This window comes from Saimiri boliviensis, chromosome 3, assembly GCF_048565385.1.
Source record: "Saimiri boliviensis isolate mSaiBol1 chromosome 3, mSaiBol1.pri, whole genome shotgun sequence".
Lineage (NCBI taxonomy): Eukaryota > Metazoa > Chordata > Mammalia > Primates > Cebidae > Saimiri > Saimiri boliviensis.
Genome location: NC_133451.1, coordinates 150,121,269 through 150,139,446, shown reverse-complemented (window position 1 = coordinate 150,139,446; position 18,178 = coordinate 150,121,269). Strand labels below are relative to the sequence as shown.

At 38.6% G+C, this 18,178-nt stretch overlaps 1 protein-coding gene across 11 annotated transcripts in view; it reads right to left on the bottom strand.

Annotated features, from left to right (window-relative positions):
* ELF2 (E74 like ETS transcription factor 2) overlaps positions 1-18,178 on the bottom strand; it is a 144,336-nt gene that overhangs the window by 46,015 nt on the left and 80,143 nt on the right. The window lies entirely within an intron of this gene.

Sequence of the window (18,178 nt, the reverse complement as noted above, 5' to 3'; positions counted from 1 at the left end):
CCCAGCTACTCAGGAGGCTGAGGCAGGAGAATTGCCTGAACCCAGGAGGCGGAGGTTGCGGTGAGCCGAGATCGCGCCATTGCACTCCAGCCTGGGTAACAAGAGCGAAACTCCGTCTCAAAAAAAAAAAAAAAAAAAAAAAAAAAAAAAAAAACCTTGCTCAACATGAGTGCAGCATCAGAATGGATTTACATAGCCCATGATTTTTTTTTTTCCTCATTTCTCCTAATTATCTTTATTCTCTTGGTCCTTTTCCCCTACTGCATCACCATGATGCTCATGCTCCCAAGAAAGAACCTACATGCTATTTCCAAAGTACAACTCCTTTTTAAATAAGGATCTCTTTCTTGAATTAGGTAAACCTGCCATGTATGGGACAAAATGAAGTACATGGTAGTTTTTATATTTTATTGCCAATCAATTTAAAGTAAGCATTATCCTTAACAGGGCATGGTGATGGGCCTCTGCACCTATTGACTCAAGTCTGAGGCAGGCATTTTTCTTGAGCCCAGGAGTTTGAGGTTGCAGTGAGCTGTGATTGCACCACTGCACTCCAGCTAGGTATTTGACAGCCACAGCGTTAGTCCATTCCTTCACTTTATATATTGGGAAACTGAGGCCCCAAGAAGTTCAATAACAACAAAGGTTACAAAGTATCTTATTACTTCAAGGTTAGAAATCTTAACAAAACAGTCTTTATGAAATTTAGAAGTTATAAAAAGATGAAAAGTTAAATCCATTTTAGTACTATTTATGGTATTAAAAGCTGCAAAATGGTCGATTTTTTTTTAATGTCAAAGGTAAAGCAATGAAAAGAGAAAAATGGAAGAAAAAAGTTTTGAGAAGTGAATCATGAGAGAATAGGAAGAAACACCTAATTTTTCTCATACAACTAAACAATGAATTTCAAAATTGGTATCTTGCACATGTTTAGGGGAAAGTAGGGTTAAGAAAACTATAAGAAAAATATGTCCGTGAAGGACAACAGGCTGGAATCACGTAATTTAGCAGCACCAAGTAAAGCTTAGTCTGTCAACATCAGAAAAGAGACAATAGTTATAGAAGTGCAGTGTATAGATATACAATGAAAAAAGATGAATTATTTCATATACTTTATACTACTGTTTAAATGTCTATTTGAACCTTTTTTCTTTTTTTGAGGCAGAGTCTCAATCTGTCACCCAGGCTGGAGTGCAGTGGCACGATCTAGGCTCACCGCAACCTCCACCTCCTGTGTTCAAGCGATTCTCCTGCCTCAGCCTCCTGAGTAGCTGGGATTATAGGCGCCTGCCACCACACTCGGCTAATTTTTGTATTTTTAGTAGAGATGGGATTTCACCATGTTGGTCAGGCTGGTCTCAAACTCCTGACTTCGTGATCCACCCACCTCCGCCTCCCAAAGTGCTGGGATTACAGGTGTGAGCCACTGAGCCCGGCCTGAGCTTTTTATATTACTGATTTATTTAATAATCAGGTTTTATAAAATATTATTAAAATGAAGATATTTGAACTCATAGTCATAAACTCATTCATTTATTCAACAAATTATTATCCAGTACTTTGAGCAAGTTTCTGTTGTAGGTGCTTATTAAACTGGTAGCACTAAATTACGTAACAAAAGGAAAAAATTAAGCCTTCTCAATTCACACAGAACCCGCCGACCACCAAGGGTGAAAGTCTTAGAGACAATATGATACATAAGACTGCTTATATGTGAAATTAAATAATGGGCATATACAGTGGGTGTAACTACCACCAAAGGATGTTACACTATATATAAAAGCCTTCATAAAGCATAAATTTTTAATACAGGTTCAAAGCAGCACATTTTTCTTAATGAAATGTGGTTTTTTTCCTGAGGAAAAGGACTATGGCTAATTTTAGATTCTCAGAGGATCATAACTCCTAAAAGTAATTTTATTGTTAAGTCCTTCTGTCATATGTACAACAGCATTCATTTTGAGGCATAAACCATGAAAATCCTCTGATGAGTAAAGGTCCTGTATGTACTGTTTTTGTTACATGCTTAGGTTAGATGTGATCTGAATTATGTTCATGTTTTTTGCATTTTAACTTATCCCTGGGCCAGACTCTCCTTGAGACTTGTTGATTCTTCACTTTATGATTTATACTAGACAAACCATTCCATCAAATTCTTAGCAACCGCTCTTAGAAGACTGTCAGCTAAGTATTGCAATTAGTCATTCATTCATTTATAAAAACAAGTTCTCACTATTTTATCAAGGGTGGTCCTGTATTCCTGCCTCAAGCAATCCTCCTGCCTTGGCCACCCAAAATGTTGGGATTACAGGTATGATCCACTGTGTCCAGCCCTGTAGCTACTCTCTTCTAATGGATGTTAGACAAACAACATTTTTAAACAGCATCTATTAAGCACCCATATGTACATGACTTAAAATAGTTAATGATCTCTATAGTTTAAACAACATTTGTGGACAACTGCAAGGGTTTGAGTTCTTTTTTTATTTTTTCATTTTTATTTTTTGGGATGGAATCTCACTCTGTCACCCAGGCTGGAGTGCAGTGGCACAATCTTGGCTCACTGCAACCTCAGCCTCCCAGGTTCAAGCAGTTCTCCTGCCTCAGCCTCCTGAGTAGCTGGGATTACAGGCATGAGCCACCAAGCCTGTAGCAAGTTCTTTATTAGCATCAGAGAGTATGTAGTATCTTGACTACACTGGAAAAAAAATGTTGCAATTCTTGAGAACCTTTACAAGGGCCCATATATGATTCTTATTTAGCATGTTTATGAAAAAATTGTAGGCTGAGTGCCATGGCTCACGCCTGTAATCCCAACACTTTGGGAGGCCAAGGCAGGTGGATCACCTGAAGTTGGGAGTTTGAGGCCAGCCTGGCCAACATGGTGACAACCTGTCTCTAATAAAAATACAAAAATTAGCTGGGTGTGGTAGCACATGCCTGTAGTCCCAGCTATTCGGGAGGCTTAGGCAGGAGAATCACTTGAACCCAGGAGACAGAGGTTGCAATGAGCCAAGATAATGCTATTGCACTTCAGCCTAGGATACAGAGCAAGGCTCTGTCTAAAAAAAAACAAAAGAAAGAAAATTTTTCCAATGAAAAATTTAACTGAAATATACTCATCAAATGTCACTTAATTACAAAAGGAATATTTAGATTAACTAATTTCTTCCTCTCTTACAATACTTTCTGAACTCTACTCATTGAAAAATTCTTCAAATGTCAATGCTAAGTTTTTTTTTCTTTTTCTTTTTCTTTTGAGATGGAGTCTCACTCTGTTGCCCAGGCTGGAGTGCAGTGGTACAATCTCGGCTCACTGCAACCTCTGCCTCCAGGGTTCAAGCGTTTCTCCTGTCTTAGTATCCCATGTAGCTGGGATTACAGGCACATTCACGCCCGGCTAATTTTTTGTATTTTCAGTAGAGATGGGGTTTTGCAGTGTTAGCCAGGACAGTCTAGATCCCCTGTTCTCGTGATGTGCCTGCCTCGGCCTCCCAAAGTGCTGGGATTAGAGGCATGAGCCACCGTACCCAGCAATACTGAGTTTTTAATTGCCAAATCCAGTAACCTCTTCTCAGTCTCCATCTTACTGCTTCTCCAAACAAGTACTGTTGAGTATCCCTTTATTGAAATCCTTCCCTTCGTTTGAGTTTCATGATAGTAAACTGACTTTGTTTCTTCCTATTTTTCAGTTGTCTTCACCCACTTCTACACAACCGTTAAATGTGACTGTTCACCCAAAGTGTGCTCCTTAACCACCTTCTCTCTTCATTCTCTACTCTCTCTCCAGAGTGGTATTATCCACCCCGACCTAGGACTTTCTATAGTATTTCTATACTAATTCAAAAATCAGCATTATCAGGTCTTGACTTACTTTTTTAAAAATATATATATAGGTCCTAATTTCCAATTGTATGATACATCTCTACCAACTGGCACCTAAAGCTCTTTTATCTACAGATTTCATTTATTTACTCTATCAATAATCATCATCATCCCAGGTTAGAAATCTTAGTTGTCTGTGTTCCTAATTTAAGAACTCATCTCTTAAACATTTTTACGGGGATTTAAAACATACAGGAAATTACTAAAAATAATGTAACACAGTCAGATGCCCTTCTCAACCAGAATCTACAACTACTCAATTATGCTGTAAGATTGTTTTCCCCCTAAGAAATAACATGTAACCAATGAAGATAATATCTTTGAATATGACCCCCCAGGCCCCATTCCATCTCTCCAGAGAAACCACTATCATGAGTTTAGTGTATATTCTTCCATTCTATTTTTTATGCTTTTACGTATGTATATGTTTACATAGGTATGTATGTGTTTGTGTATGTATCCCTGAATGACATTATGGTATTATTTTACATGCTCTGGGTACATAAATGGCATTAAACTATCATCATCATCCCAGGTTAGAATGCCATTCTAAATGTATTTTTTACCATTCAATATTTATATTCCATCCATGTCAGTGTAAGTAAATATAGCTATGCTTTTTTCTTTTTCTGTTTTTTCAGACTGAGTCTTGCTCTGTTTCCCAGGCTGGAGTGCAGTGGCACGATCTCAGCTCACTGCAACCTCCACCTCCTGAATTCAAGCAATTCTCCTGCCTCAGCTTCCCGAGTAGCTGGGACTAAGGTGCCTGCCACCACGCTCAGCTAATTTTTGTATTTTTAGTAGAAATGGGGTTTCACCACATTGGCCAGGCTGGTTTTGACCTCACGATCTTATGATCCGCCTGCTTAGGCCTCCCAAAGCACTGGGATTACAAGCATGAGCCACCATGCCCTGCCTTAGCTATGCTTTTTAAATGCTACAAAGTATTCCACTGCATGCATTTACCCCATTTTATTCATCACATTAATAGTTATTCACATTATCTACTAAAGTTATTCATCACATTAGCAGTTTCCATTTCTAACTTTTATAAATAATTCTGCAAAAAAATTATGTTTTCTTAACCATGTAGGCTAGAGTCTCTCCACATCATATACCTATAAACAGAATTTCTAGGTCATAAAATAAGTATTTTCTTTTTCAATATGGGTCTCGCTCTGTCACTGAGGCTAGAGAACAGTGGCATGACCATAATTCACTGCACCCTTGAACTCCTGGGCTCAAGTGACCCTCCACCTCTGCCTCTTAAGTAGCTAGGACTACAGTCCTATACCATGCCTGGCTAATTTTTTTTTTTTTAAGATGGGGTTTCACCATGTTGGTCAGGCTAGTCTCAAACTCCTGACCTCAGGTATTCCACCCGCCTCGGCCTCCCAAAGTGCTGGGATTACATGCCTGGTTAATGTTAATATGGTCTAAATAACAATTCAGATATATGTTGCAAGTATCTTCTGCCAGCCTGCTATTTGCCTTTTTTTTTCTGGAGACAGGGTCTAGCTCTGTCACCCAGGCTGGAGTATGGTGGCATGATCTCGGCTCACTGCAACCTCTGCCTCCCAGGCTCAAACGATTCTCATGCCTCAGCCACCCAGGCATGAGTAGCTGGGATTACAGGCACGCACCACCACACCCAGTTAATTTTTGTATTTTTAGTGGAGCTGGGGTTTCGCCACATTGGCCAGACTGATCTCAAACTCCCAGTCTCAAGTGATCCGCCTGCCTTGGCCTCCCAAAATGCTGGGAAAAATTTCAAGTTTTGACATAGTCAAATTACTGTTTTCCCTTACAGTGTATGTTAAAGAATCCTTGGAATAAAAAGGAAATCATAAAGAAATTAAGAAATATCTAGAAATGAATTACAATAAAAAATGTAACATCAAACTATGTGTGACTTAATTAAAATACTACTTAGTAGTGAAGAAATGAAAGGTTTAAAAATAAACAAGCTAAGCATTTAATTCATAGATGGAAAAAGCAACATAGCAAACCCAAAGAAACTAGAAGGAAGAAATAATAAAAAGCAGGAAAAATGAAACAGAAAATAATAATTTTTTTTTTTTTTTTTTTTTTTGAGACGGAGTTTCGCTCTTGTTACCCAGGCTGGAGTGCAGTGTCGAGATCTCGGCTCACCGCAACCTCCGCCTCCTGGGTTCAGGCAATTCTCCTGCCTCAGCCTCCCGAGTAGCCGGGATTACAGGCATGTGCCACAATGCCCAGCTAATTTTTTCTATTTTTAGTAGAGACGGGGTTTCACCATATTGACCAGGATGGTCTCGATCTCTTGACCTGGTGATCCACCCACCTCGGCCTCCCAAAATGCTGGGATTACAGGCATGAGCCACCGCGCCCAGCCTGAAAATAATAATTTTTTTGAGACAGGGCCTCAACTCTGTTGCCTAGACTGAGTACAGTGCTGCGATCTCAACTCAGAGCAGCCTCAATCTCCTGAGCTCAAGTGAACCTCTCACTTCAGCCTCCCAAGTAGCTGGGACTCCAGGTGTGTACCACTGCACCCAGCTAATTTTTTATTTTTTGTAGAGATGGGGGTCTCACTATCTCGCCCACGCTGGTCTCAAATTCCTGGATGCAAGTGATTGTTCGATTCTCGGCCTTCCACAGTGTCGGGATTACAGGCATGAGCCACTGCACCCAGACAGAAAATAATAATTTTCAAAAATACAAAAGATTCACAGAACCAGAAGATGACTTAAAAGATTAATAAAATAGGCCGGGCGTAGTGACTCACACCTGTGATCCCAGCACTTTGGGAGGCTGAGGCAGGTGGATCATCTGACGTCAGGAGTTCGAGACCAGCCTGGCAAATATGGTGAAACCCCATCTCTACTAAAAATACAAAAATTAGCCAGGCATGGTGGTGCACACCTGTAATCCTAGCTACTCAGGAGTCTGGGGCATGAGAATCACTTGAACTTGGGAGGTGGAGGTTGCAGTGAGTCAAGATCATGCCACTGCACTCCAGCCTGGGCAACAAAGTGAGACTCCATCTCAGAAAAAATAATAATAATAATAATAATAATTAAAAAATAGGGCCCGGCGTGGTAGCTCACTCCTGTAATCTCAACACTTTGGGAGGCCAAAGTGGGTGGATCACCTGAGGTCAGGAGTTTGAGACCAGCCTGGCCAATATCATGAAACCCTGTCTCTACTAAAAATACTACAAAAATTAGTTGAGTGTAGTGGCAGATGCCTATAATCCCAGCTACTCCAGAGGCAGAGACAGAAGAATTACTTGAACCTGGGAGGTGGAGGTTGCAGTGAGCCAAGATGGCACCACTGCACTCCAGCCTCAACAAGAGCAAAACTCTGTCTCAAAAGTAATAATAAAATAATAATAATAAAATAGTATTATGAACAATTATATGCTACTAAAGTTGACATCTGGATGAAACACATAAACTACTAGAAGTATATAAAATTCCCAGTAAGCACACACATACAAAATTGAATAGAATAATAAAGAAATTAAAACATACACTTTGGGAGGCCAAGTTAGTAGATCACGAGGTCAGGAGTTCAAGACCAGCCTGGCCAAGATGGTTAAACCCCATCTCTACTAAAAAGACAAAAATTAGCAGGGTGTGGTGGTGCACGCCTGCAGTCCCAGCTACTCAGGAGGCTGAGGCGCAGGAGAATCACTTGAACCCGGGTGATGGCAGAGATTGCAGTGAGCTAAGATTGCACCACTGCACTCCAGCCTGGGTGACAGAGTGAGACTCTATCTCAAAAAAAAAAAAAAAAAAAAAAAAAAAAAAAAGAAAAGAAAAGAAAAGAAAAGAAAAGAAAAGAAAAGAAAAGAAAAGAAATAAGCGTAATACAAAAACTTCCCTACACACACACAAAAAAAAAATACCCAGGCTTGAATATTTTTCATGTAAATTCTAGCAAATTTCAAAATCTTAACCTTCACAAGCTGTCTGCAGAAGAGAAAAGTAAGTGAAAGCTACCCAGATTATTTCATACGCCTAGTGAAATCTTGATTCCAAAAGCAGATTTTAAAAAAGACAAGTTAAGAAAATTATGGTTCCACTTCACTTATGAATACAGATTCCAAGATTTCTTTTTTTTTTTTTTCTTTTTCTTCCACATCCAGGTGGAAAAGATTTCTTAACTTAAAGCAACACAAAGCAAAATGATGAGTAACATTTCTATTCTCAAACTAAAAGAAGAGTTCAACATCTGAGAACCCATCAATTAACTGACCATATTAATAGAATAAAATAGAAAAATGACTTATCAAGTGCCAAAAAAGCACTGGATAGGACTCATAATTAACCCAAAACAAAAGGAACAGAAGAGAATTCCTTAACTTGGTATGCATTATATACTAAAGCCTATTAACAATCTCAAGTTGAAACTTCATATATATTCCGTTCAAGATTAGGAATAAAACAGGCATGGCCATTAATATTATTTTTTTATTTTTTTATTTTTTTTTTTGAGACGGAGTTTCGCTCTTGTTACCCAGGCTGGAGTGCAATGGCGTGATCTCGGCTCACCGCAACCTCCGCCTCCTGGGTTCAGGCAATTCTCCTGCCTCAGCCTCCTGAGTAGCTGGGATTACAGGCACGTGCCACCATGCCCAGCTAATTTTTTGTATTTTTAGTAGAGACGGGGTTTCACCATGTTGACCAGGATGGTCTCGATCTCTCGACCTCGTGATCCACCCGCCTCGGCCTCCCAAAGTGCTGGGATTACAAGCTTGAGCCACCGCGCCCGGCTGGCCATTAATATTATTAATGTTTTTCTAAAGTATTCCTTTAACATAATACAGGAGTTCTTGACTAACATCTTAGAAAATCAAAAAGAGGTAAGATAATTGTAAAGAAGAAAGGAGGGCTGAGTGTCCTAGCTGAGGCTCTCCTAGGCTAGCTAGTTCTCAGCTGATCCACAGATGACCACAGATACAGGACCAAATCCATCTCAGCAGAACCACATAACTAGCCTACAAGTCTGAGGGAAACAATAACTGGTTCTTGTTTCAAGTCAATAAATTTTGGAGTGGTTTGTTATGCAGCACTAGCTGATAAAAGTAGGGACTGAAGGTTATTTATTATTGGGTAAGTAGAAAGGTACAATGTGGTGGATGTTTAATAGGAAGTACTCTGCAGCAGTCTGAGAAACAAATTATGTACATACAAAGCAACATGCAAGGATATTAGGAATAGTTTACTTTAAAAAGTAGGAAACAGAGTAAGATAACGTAATGCCATTTATGTAAATTTTAATTATATACAACAGGATATACAACCTCAACACACTAAGAAAATACACATTAATCAATTTAAATTTCATGCTTACGTGGGAGGAAGATGAGACTGTTGTGTAAAAAAGATTAAAGTAATTTCATTTTTAAAAATGAATAAAAGGAGAGGATGTGAAATAGGGATCTAATTTTATATTTCTTTATATATCTTTATGTATCTTAGGGTTCCTAGGTCCCTAGTGAAGGGTGTTTTATTTGTCAGGGCTTTTTTTTTACTATTATCGATGGGATCTTTTCTGTTTCATTTTCTTATTGATTATTGCTCTTGCATACGGCAAACCTGATGAACCTTGTTTTTTGTTTGTGAGATGGAGGCTCACTCTGTTGCCCAGGCTGGAGTACAGAGGTGAAATCTTGGCTCAATGCAACCTCGGCCTCCCGGGTTCAAGTGACTCTCCTGCCTCAGCCTCCCAAGTAGCTGGGATTAGAAGCACCCAGCACTACACCCGGCTAATTTTTTGTATTTTTAGTAAAGATAGTTTTATCATGTTGGCCAGCATGTTCTCAAACTCCTGACCTTGTGATTCGCCTGTGTTGGCTTCCCAAAGTGCTGGGATTACAGGCGTGAGCCATCACACCCAACGTCATTATGTATTTTTAAATCAAGGATGGATTTCATTTGCTATTCTTTATTTAGAATATTTGTAGCTATGCAGCCAGGCGCAGTGGCTTATGCTTGAACCCAGGAGGCCTCTGCCTCCTGCAATGAACCATGCACTCCTCTGCACTCCAGCTTGGGCAACAGAGCAAGACTTTGTCTCGAAAAAAGAAAAGAAGAAAACATGCAATGCTTTCAATGATATTTAGCTGCAAATATTTTAAAATTTTCATTTCCTCTTTAATCCACTAATTTTTAGTTTCCAATATAATTTATTTTCATGGTCTTTTCATTGTTTTCTAATATTCTTGCATCATGATTAAATATTTGTTTGGTTTTCTTTTTAGAGAGAAGGTCTGTCACCCAGAATGGAGTACAATGTGGCCTATAGGTGAGTGCCACCGTGCCCAGCTAATTTATTTTTTATAGAGACAGAGTCTCACTGTATTGTCCTGCCTGGCTTCAAGTGATCCTCCTCCTTCAGACTCCCAAAGCACTAGGATTATAGGCATGAGCCGCCAAGCCTGGCTGAAATTATATATATATATATATATATATATATTTTTTTTTTTTTTTTTTTTTTTTTTTTTTGAGACGGAGTTTTGCTCTTGTTACCCAGGCTGGAGTGCAATGGTGCGATCTCGGCTCACCACAACCTCCGCCTCCTGGGTTCAGGCGATTCTCCTGCCTCAGACTCCTGAGTAGCTGGGATTACAGGCACGCACCACCATGCCCAGCTAATTTTTTGTATTTTTAGTAGAGACGGGGTTTCACCATGTTGACCAGGATGGTCTTGATCTCTCGACCTCGTGATCCACCCGCCTCGGCCTCCCAAAGTGCTGGAATTACAGGCTTGAGCCACCGCGCCCGGCCCTTTGAAATAATATATTTTATATGACACTGATTTCCTAGACATTGTCAGTATTCCTCTATGGAACAGTACTGGGAGGCCAACAGAGGTGAATCACAAGGTCAGAAGCTTGAGAACTGACCTATACATAACAAAAAAATGTTTAAGGTTCTATTAGGTTTAGGTACTATGTCCTTCCTCTATATCTCCAATTTACAAAGTTTTTTAAAGCCCTTCGTAGTTGAATTCATTGATACCATTTTTAATTTTGTATATGCTTGATTTTTTTCCACTTTAACAAAGATGTCCCACTATTTTGTAGACATGTCTAGTTTTCCTAAAAATTTTTGTTTTAAGTGGTATTTCAAGGCTATGTTGCTAGATGCATATAAGTTTATGATGATTTTGTTTCCTAAATTGTTTCTTATAGCAGTATAAAGGGTCTCTCTCTGTCATAATTTAAATTTTTCACCCTAAATTCTATTTTATTATACCAGCTCCCTTCGATTAGTATTTTTCTGGTCAATATATTTTGCCATTTTTAAAACTTAATTTTGGTTTATCTGTTAATTCTACTCATTTAATTTTGCTTTGTGCATCTATTATAAATAACACAGGCTCTTGTCTTGTGATCACAATAGATACTTTAAATATAATTTGTGATATATTTTGAACTTCTTCTATCTTGATACTTTATTTCTATTTCCATCATTTTTTTTCTTCTTTGTTGCCTTTTGTTAAATTGGTCAAGTTTAGTTTATTCCCTAACCTATCCCCAAGGTAGTATTTTGAAAGTTATGTCTTGTACTTCTATCTTCTGTATGTTTAAAATAAATGTCCTTCTTTTCGCTTCTCATCTTTTCCAAATAATGTTTCACACAGTTCCTCACTATTTTATTCAAGGGCAATCACAATCAGGTCCCACTGTACCTGTACCTGTCTAGCCTTATCTCTCAACCATACCTGTCTATATAGCCTAAACTCTAGTTAAACTACACTGATGAGCAGTCTATAAATAAAATACAAAGTTCTTGGCAATCTGTTCTGATTCGTGTGTTCTCATTCAATAAACAAACATTTTATTGAAAACCTACTGGGTTCCTGGCCCTGAGCAATTCCAGTAAACACAATGGAGTAGTCTCTGACTTTATGGAGCAAAGTGTGGAAACATTAAGCAAACAAGCACAAACATAAATATAGTCAAGTAAAACTTCCTAAATACATGAATGCAGGTAAGTCAACCGGTAATTGGCTCCCATCTTCCATCCTATCCTCAAACAGCAGTCACAGGAGTGCACAACTACCACAAGGTGGCACCAAACCACAGCTGGACCTTAGACTGATTTTTGGATACCTTAGTCTGAATTCTGGAACCCACTCCATACACACACCTCCTCCTCCGATGCCCAGACTAACCCAGGCCATTTCATTAAACTCACATTAATGCCAGGTTTTATGTGATTTGAATTTCTTGGAATGCATTTACTATCTAATAGTGGGAATTGAATGTATCACAAGTTGTGGGCGCTAACAATCAACACTTTAAAAATGGAGGGCTCTGATAAAAAAAATGACAGAACAGTCCTAATTGAGATTTTAAAATATCAGCTAAGGCCTCTTTCTCTCTGAGAAAGTGACATTTAAACTATAATCTAAAGGATAACCAGGAGTTAGAAATTGAAAACTAGAAAGTAATCTGCTCTAGAGAGTTTGGATTAATGGACGGATGAAAGGAGCACTGTGATTACAATAGTTTGCATTGTGAGGGGAAGGGATATTATATAACTCATCAGAGTACAATGCTTGAGCTTGGGCTCTGGGTTAAATCCCTGCTTCTACCACTTAAGTAGCTATCCAGCCTTGGAAAAGTTCTTCAGCCTAGGGTTGTTGAGGTGTGAAATATGTATATTAATATGTGAAAACCTAAAAACAATTCCTGGGAATGTTAGTTTTCTTTTTTTTTCTTCTTTTTTTGAGGGGTGCTATTATTGTTACTGTTTCTAGATGAATATGAGAAGCCAAATTATTCAATATCTTAAAGACTCCTGCCAGGCACAGTAGCACATACCTATAGTCCCAGCTACTTGGGAGGCTGAGGCAGGAGGATCACCCGAGTCCAGGAATTCTAGGCTATAGTGCATTAAGCCAACTGAATGTCTGCATTAAGTTTGACATAAATGTGCGGGACCACAAGGTTGCCTAAGGAGAGGTGAACCAGCCCAGGCTGAAAACAGAGCAAGTCAAAAACTCCTGTCCTGATGAGCAGTAGGACTGCACCCGTGCATAACCACGATCCTCCAGCTTGGGCATCATAACAAGACCATGTCTCTTTTTTTTTTTATTGAGATAGAGTCTGGCTCTGTCACCCAGGCTGGAGTGCAGTGGCGCAAGATCTTGGCTCACTGCAACCTCTGCCTCCTAGGTTCAAGCGATTCTCCTGCCTAAGCCTCCCAAGCAGCTGGGATTATAGGTACCCACCACCACGCCCAGCTAATTTTTTTGTATTTTTAGTTTCACTATGTTAGCCGGGATGGGCTCCATCTCTTGATCTTGTGATCTACCCACCTCGGCCTCCCAAAATGCTGGGACTACAGATGGGAGCCACCGTGCCTGGCCCAACACCATGTGTCTTTAAAAACATTTTTAAAAAATTGCAACTACTGAAATACAGAAAAAAATAAAAATTAAGTGAAAATAATTTTAAAATATTCTTGAACTTTACCTTAAGTGCAATTAGAATCCACTGAAAGATTTTAGGGAGCATCACGATTCCACTAACAAATTTACATTTTAAATCACTTTGGCTACCATGGTGAGCATAGATTGCTGGGGGTGGGAGGAGGAGGCAAGAATGAAAACAGAAAGGCTGATTAAAAGGCCAAAGGCCACCAAAATAGCTCACAAAAAAAACTCGCCTAGTAGCAATGAATATGGGAAGACTCAAGGTATACTTTTGAGGCAAAATTAACATGATTTGGTAATGGACTGGAAGAAGATAGGAAAAGGTATAAATAAACTGACTTCTCAACTGGAAAATTCTTTTCTTCCAAATTAAGTTTTCTTTATCCTCCCAAGCTCAACTAAAATGTAAACTTCCCATCAGAATAGCTAATTTCTCTCTTCCTCACTCTTAAAACACTAACATTATAAAATCTTAGGTTATAAAGAGATGTTTCCATATATATTTACCCCACAAGAGAGTGAGCTTCTTTACAGGAGGGGCCATATCTAATTTCTTGTTCTAGTTCATATAAAAAGAACACAGTGCCACACACATCACAGGTCATCTCAGGTAACCCCACTAATGGTCTCAGATCCAGGGCAACTCCTTATTCTTTTGTCCTTCCTTTGAAAAGCAGAAGAATTGAGTCTGCTTTCTTCTTCTTTCAGCTACTCTATTTTTTGGAGTTCTCTTTCCCCTAAGACTAGCTGCAGAGTTAACTGGAGTCTCTCATTAGCCTCCCCATTCCTTGTGGCCTCCAAACACAAGTATGGAGATTCTTTTTTTTTTTTTTTTTCCTGCATGCACTTAGGGCATATGAAGATTCTTTTTGTAGAGCACTTGGTACTTATTATTATAGAGAAACAGGATAATAAAATTAGACATAGGATTATATGATCTTACAATGGTGGTCTCTGACCTATACAATACTTGACATTTTTTTTTTACAAGACGGTAAACTGAATGCATGGGCTCTGATCTTTACTTTTATTCGCAACGATAAGGATCACTGAAAGTTTTTCCTTTTTATGGAGACCTCTCTTCCTAGAACACAGGCCTTCAGATAAAGCCTAGACAAAATAATTGGTGCTTCTTGTCTCAAGTAAATAACTCACACCTGATACCCTCCTAAGTATGTAATGGAATTAAGAACAAATGTAATTCTGCCAACCTTGTTTTTCCAAACAAAATGAAAAAACATTTAATGTTGTAAACCTAAATAGATGCTAACTGCAGACCAATGTCCCTAGAGAAAAAGATAAATAGAAAAAAAAAAAAAAAAGAATGTCAAGTTTATTTAAGAAAGTAAATGTCCCTAAAAGAAATTACCACCTTTTAATTTATTTTTCCTCTTGCACCAAGTTCTTGGTTTCCTCTTCAAAAGAATTTTTTCACTCTCAGTAAGTATTCTAAATCCTGCCTTTACTTTCCAACTACATAGCAGAAAAAAGATGATATGGGGGGAAAATTTTCAGATTTTCCTGAAAGGCTTGTCAAACACCATACATTAGAAGTATCTTTTTGCTAACTAGATTGGGGACATAAATGTTTTTCTTTTTATCTTTTTTTTTTTTTTTTTTTTCCCCAGAGACATGGTCTTGCTCTGTGAGACAGCAGTGGCACGATCACAGCTCACTATAGCCCTAACCTCCCAGGTGCAAGCAATCTGCCCACCTCAGCCTCCAAGTAGTTAGGACTTTGGGCACCTGCCCTATGCCCAACTAATTTTTGTATTTTTTGTAGAGAGAGAGAGTTTTGCCATATCGCCCCGGCTAATCTTTCCCCTTTGATGTAAAACTTTCCTGTAATCTTTTGCAAGCTCACCTAGTATAAGAAAATCTCCCAAGTTCTAGCTAACTGTGATATGAAATACGTAAGAAATATATATATTTAGTCTTGCTCCCCATTTCCTGGCATACAACTCCTAAAATCCTTGGAATCTCCAAAGTAAAAAGTGTACTTTTGTGTGCTAAAGATTGACTAATGGCTGGCAGCCCCTAGGTATCTTCAGGATGGGGGCTGGTCACCAGAAAGACCAAGGCAGGATTATAGGGTTGGGAGTTTCAGTCCCACTCCCAACCTCTGGGCCTCAGGAAGGGGGGCTGAAGGTTAAATCAACCACCAATGGCCAATGACTTAATCAATCATGCCTACTTAATGAAACTTCTATAAAAACCCAAAAGGAATGAGTTCTGAGACTTTCCAGATAGCTGGACATGTGGAGGGGGGCATGCCCAGCAAGGGCATGGGAGCTCCATGACCCTTCATCTGTATCCTCTAACTATCCTTTATGATAACTGGTAAACATGTTTCTCAGAGGATCTGATGCTATCTCCAGGTAGATAGTGTCAGAACCGAACTGAATTAGAGGACACCCAGCTTGTGTCCACTACAGAACTGATTGACTGGTTTATTTGTCGGGAGAAATACTTCACAATTCCTGATAATCAGAGGTCCCAGAGGTCTTCTGTGTTGACTGTTGAGAGTATGGTGAGAGAAAGTTTGTTTTTCTACTCACTAACAAACAATTGTTAAAAGATATTCTTAAACAAATCCTGAAGAATACCTATTATCACCACCCAGTTTAATATAAAACATATGAAAAGTATTTTTAGTCAAATAAAAAATGTAATTGCTCATTCCATTCAAGTAGTGTATATATTTTGGCTTATTTACAAAGCAAAAAGAAATCGAACATCCAATCATGATCAAACACTGACTTTAAACCTGGAGAAAACAGTATAGGAGTATTTTTTAAAAAATAAAAATAAAAATAAAAAACCTGTTACTCTAATGAAAATAGAAGATATAAAGCTAAATTTGTCTGTTGATATACTCAATGAAAAAAATATAAAGGAATGTTGGCTGGGCACAGTGGCTCATGCCTGTAATCCCAGCAACTTTGGGAGGCCAAGGCGGGCAGATCACTTGAGCTCGGGAGTAGGAGACCAACCTGGCCAACATGATGAAACCCTGTCTCTACTAAAAATATAAAAATTAGCCAGGCGTGGTGGTACCCACCTGCAGTCCCAGCTACTTGGAAGGCTGAAGCAGAAGAATCACTTGAGCCCGGAAGGCAGAGGTTGCTGTGAGCCAAGATCATGCCACTGTACTCCAGCCTGGATGACAGAGTAAGACTCTGTCTTAAAAGGGGGGAAAAAAAAAAAAGGAAAAAAATATAGGACTGTAAAAACTTTAAAAAGTCATAGTTAGTCCTACTTCACCTCCTAGTCCCACTCCCAAATCATAACCAACCACTGCAAACAAGCTGAGTTCTTAGCATTGTTCTCCGATTTTTCCATCAATGATCATGGGAAAATGTCTCTGATTTTTTATGGCATTGTTTATACACATAAAAAATTTAAAACAATGAGATTTGGAAATGCTTAATTCCATTTGACTTGTTCCTCTGCCTCCAACCAGAGGCATTAACCGTTAACCCTCATGATGAAACTTAAATGGAACCTACCACAATAGCAATAATGCAATATGGAACATCTGAACTAGCTACCATACTTGGCAATTATTTCCCTCACCTTTCTCCAACGATATCTACTATATAATAATATCATTTGCTTGAATGCTCACTTTCCTCAACTTAGTAAGCTTCTTTGAGGCTAGAAAGCATGTCTTACTCAACAATAAATTGTTTACTTCCTAGGAGCTATGGCAGTACTTTATATAGGTAATTTGTACATGATAAAAGTTAAGTTTACTGATTAAATATCTCAATTGTACCTAATGACTGTCATATGGAAAGAGAGAGGAAAAAGGTTATCCACAGCCTCAACTGCTTGAAAATAATAATTCATGAGTTTTTAATGAATTATTAAAATGAAAATTAAGATTAAATTATGGAATTTAATTCCATATATTAACTCTAAAGAATAATTTCAAGATTTACATTATAAAATTTGATTTGTGACAAAGTAATTTTACAGTAGTGCAGTTATATGTTTTGTCCACTAGATTCTAAGTACTATAAATGTAGAGACTTTGCTTTTCTTATCTATACCACTCTAGACCCATGTCTTAAACTAATGCCTTGCATTTACTAGGTACTCAATGAATGCTTACTGATGAATTAATAAATAGTAATGATGCATTACATTATTTCATACACCTGAAATAACTTTACTATCCTTTTACTCCCCAAAACAATTTTTTGTGACGGATATAACATAGTAAGAAATTACAAAGTTAACTGAATTTTAACAATGGCAGAAACTCCCTTTCTGTGCTATCATTTTCAACACTCTAGGGATAATGATTGTCAAAGAATGATCCCAGCCCAGCACTGTGGCTCATTCCTGTAATCTCAGCATTTTGGAAGGCCAACCTGGGAGGATCACTTGAGGCCAAGAGTTTGAGACCACCCTGGGCAACATACAAAGACTCCATCTCTACCAAAAATAAAAATTATAAAAATAGCTGAATGTGGTGGCTCACACCTGTAGTCCCAGCTACTTGGGAGGCTGATGTGAGAGGACGGCTTGATCCCAGGAGCAGCAGTGAGCTATAATGGCACCACTGCACTCCAGTCTGGGCAACAGAATGAGACCCTGCCTCAAAAAAATAATGATTCCTGGCCAACAGCAGCCTTATCACCTGAGGACTTGTTAGAAATGCAAATTCTCCAGTTCTACCACAGATCCACTGAATCAAATTCTGGGGATAGGTCCAACATTCTGTATTTTAACAAGCCCTTCTGATAATCTGATGTATTGCTTAAGTTTGAGAACCACTGACCATGGAAGTGTTTTTCATGGAGATAGAAGGGATCTCAAACCAACAAACAGGTCAAAAAATATTTAATAA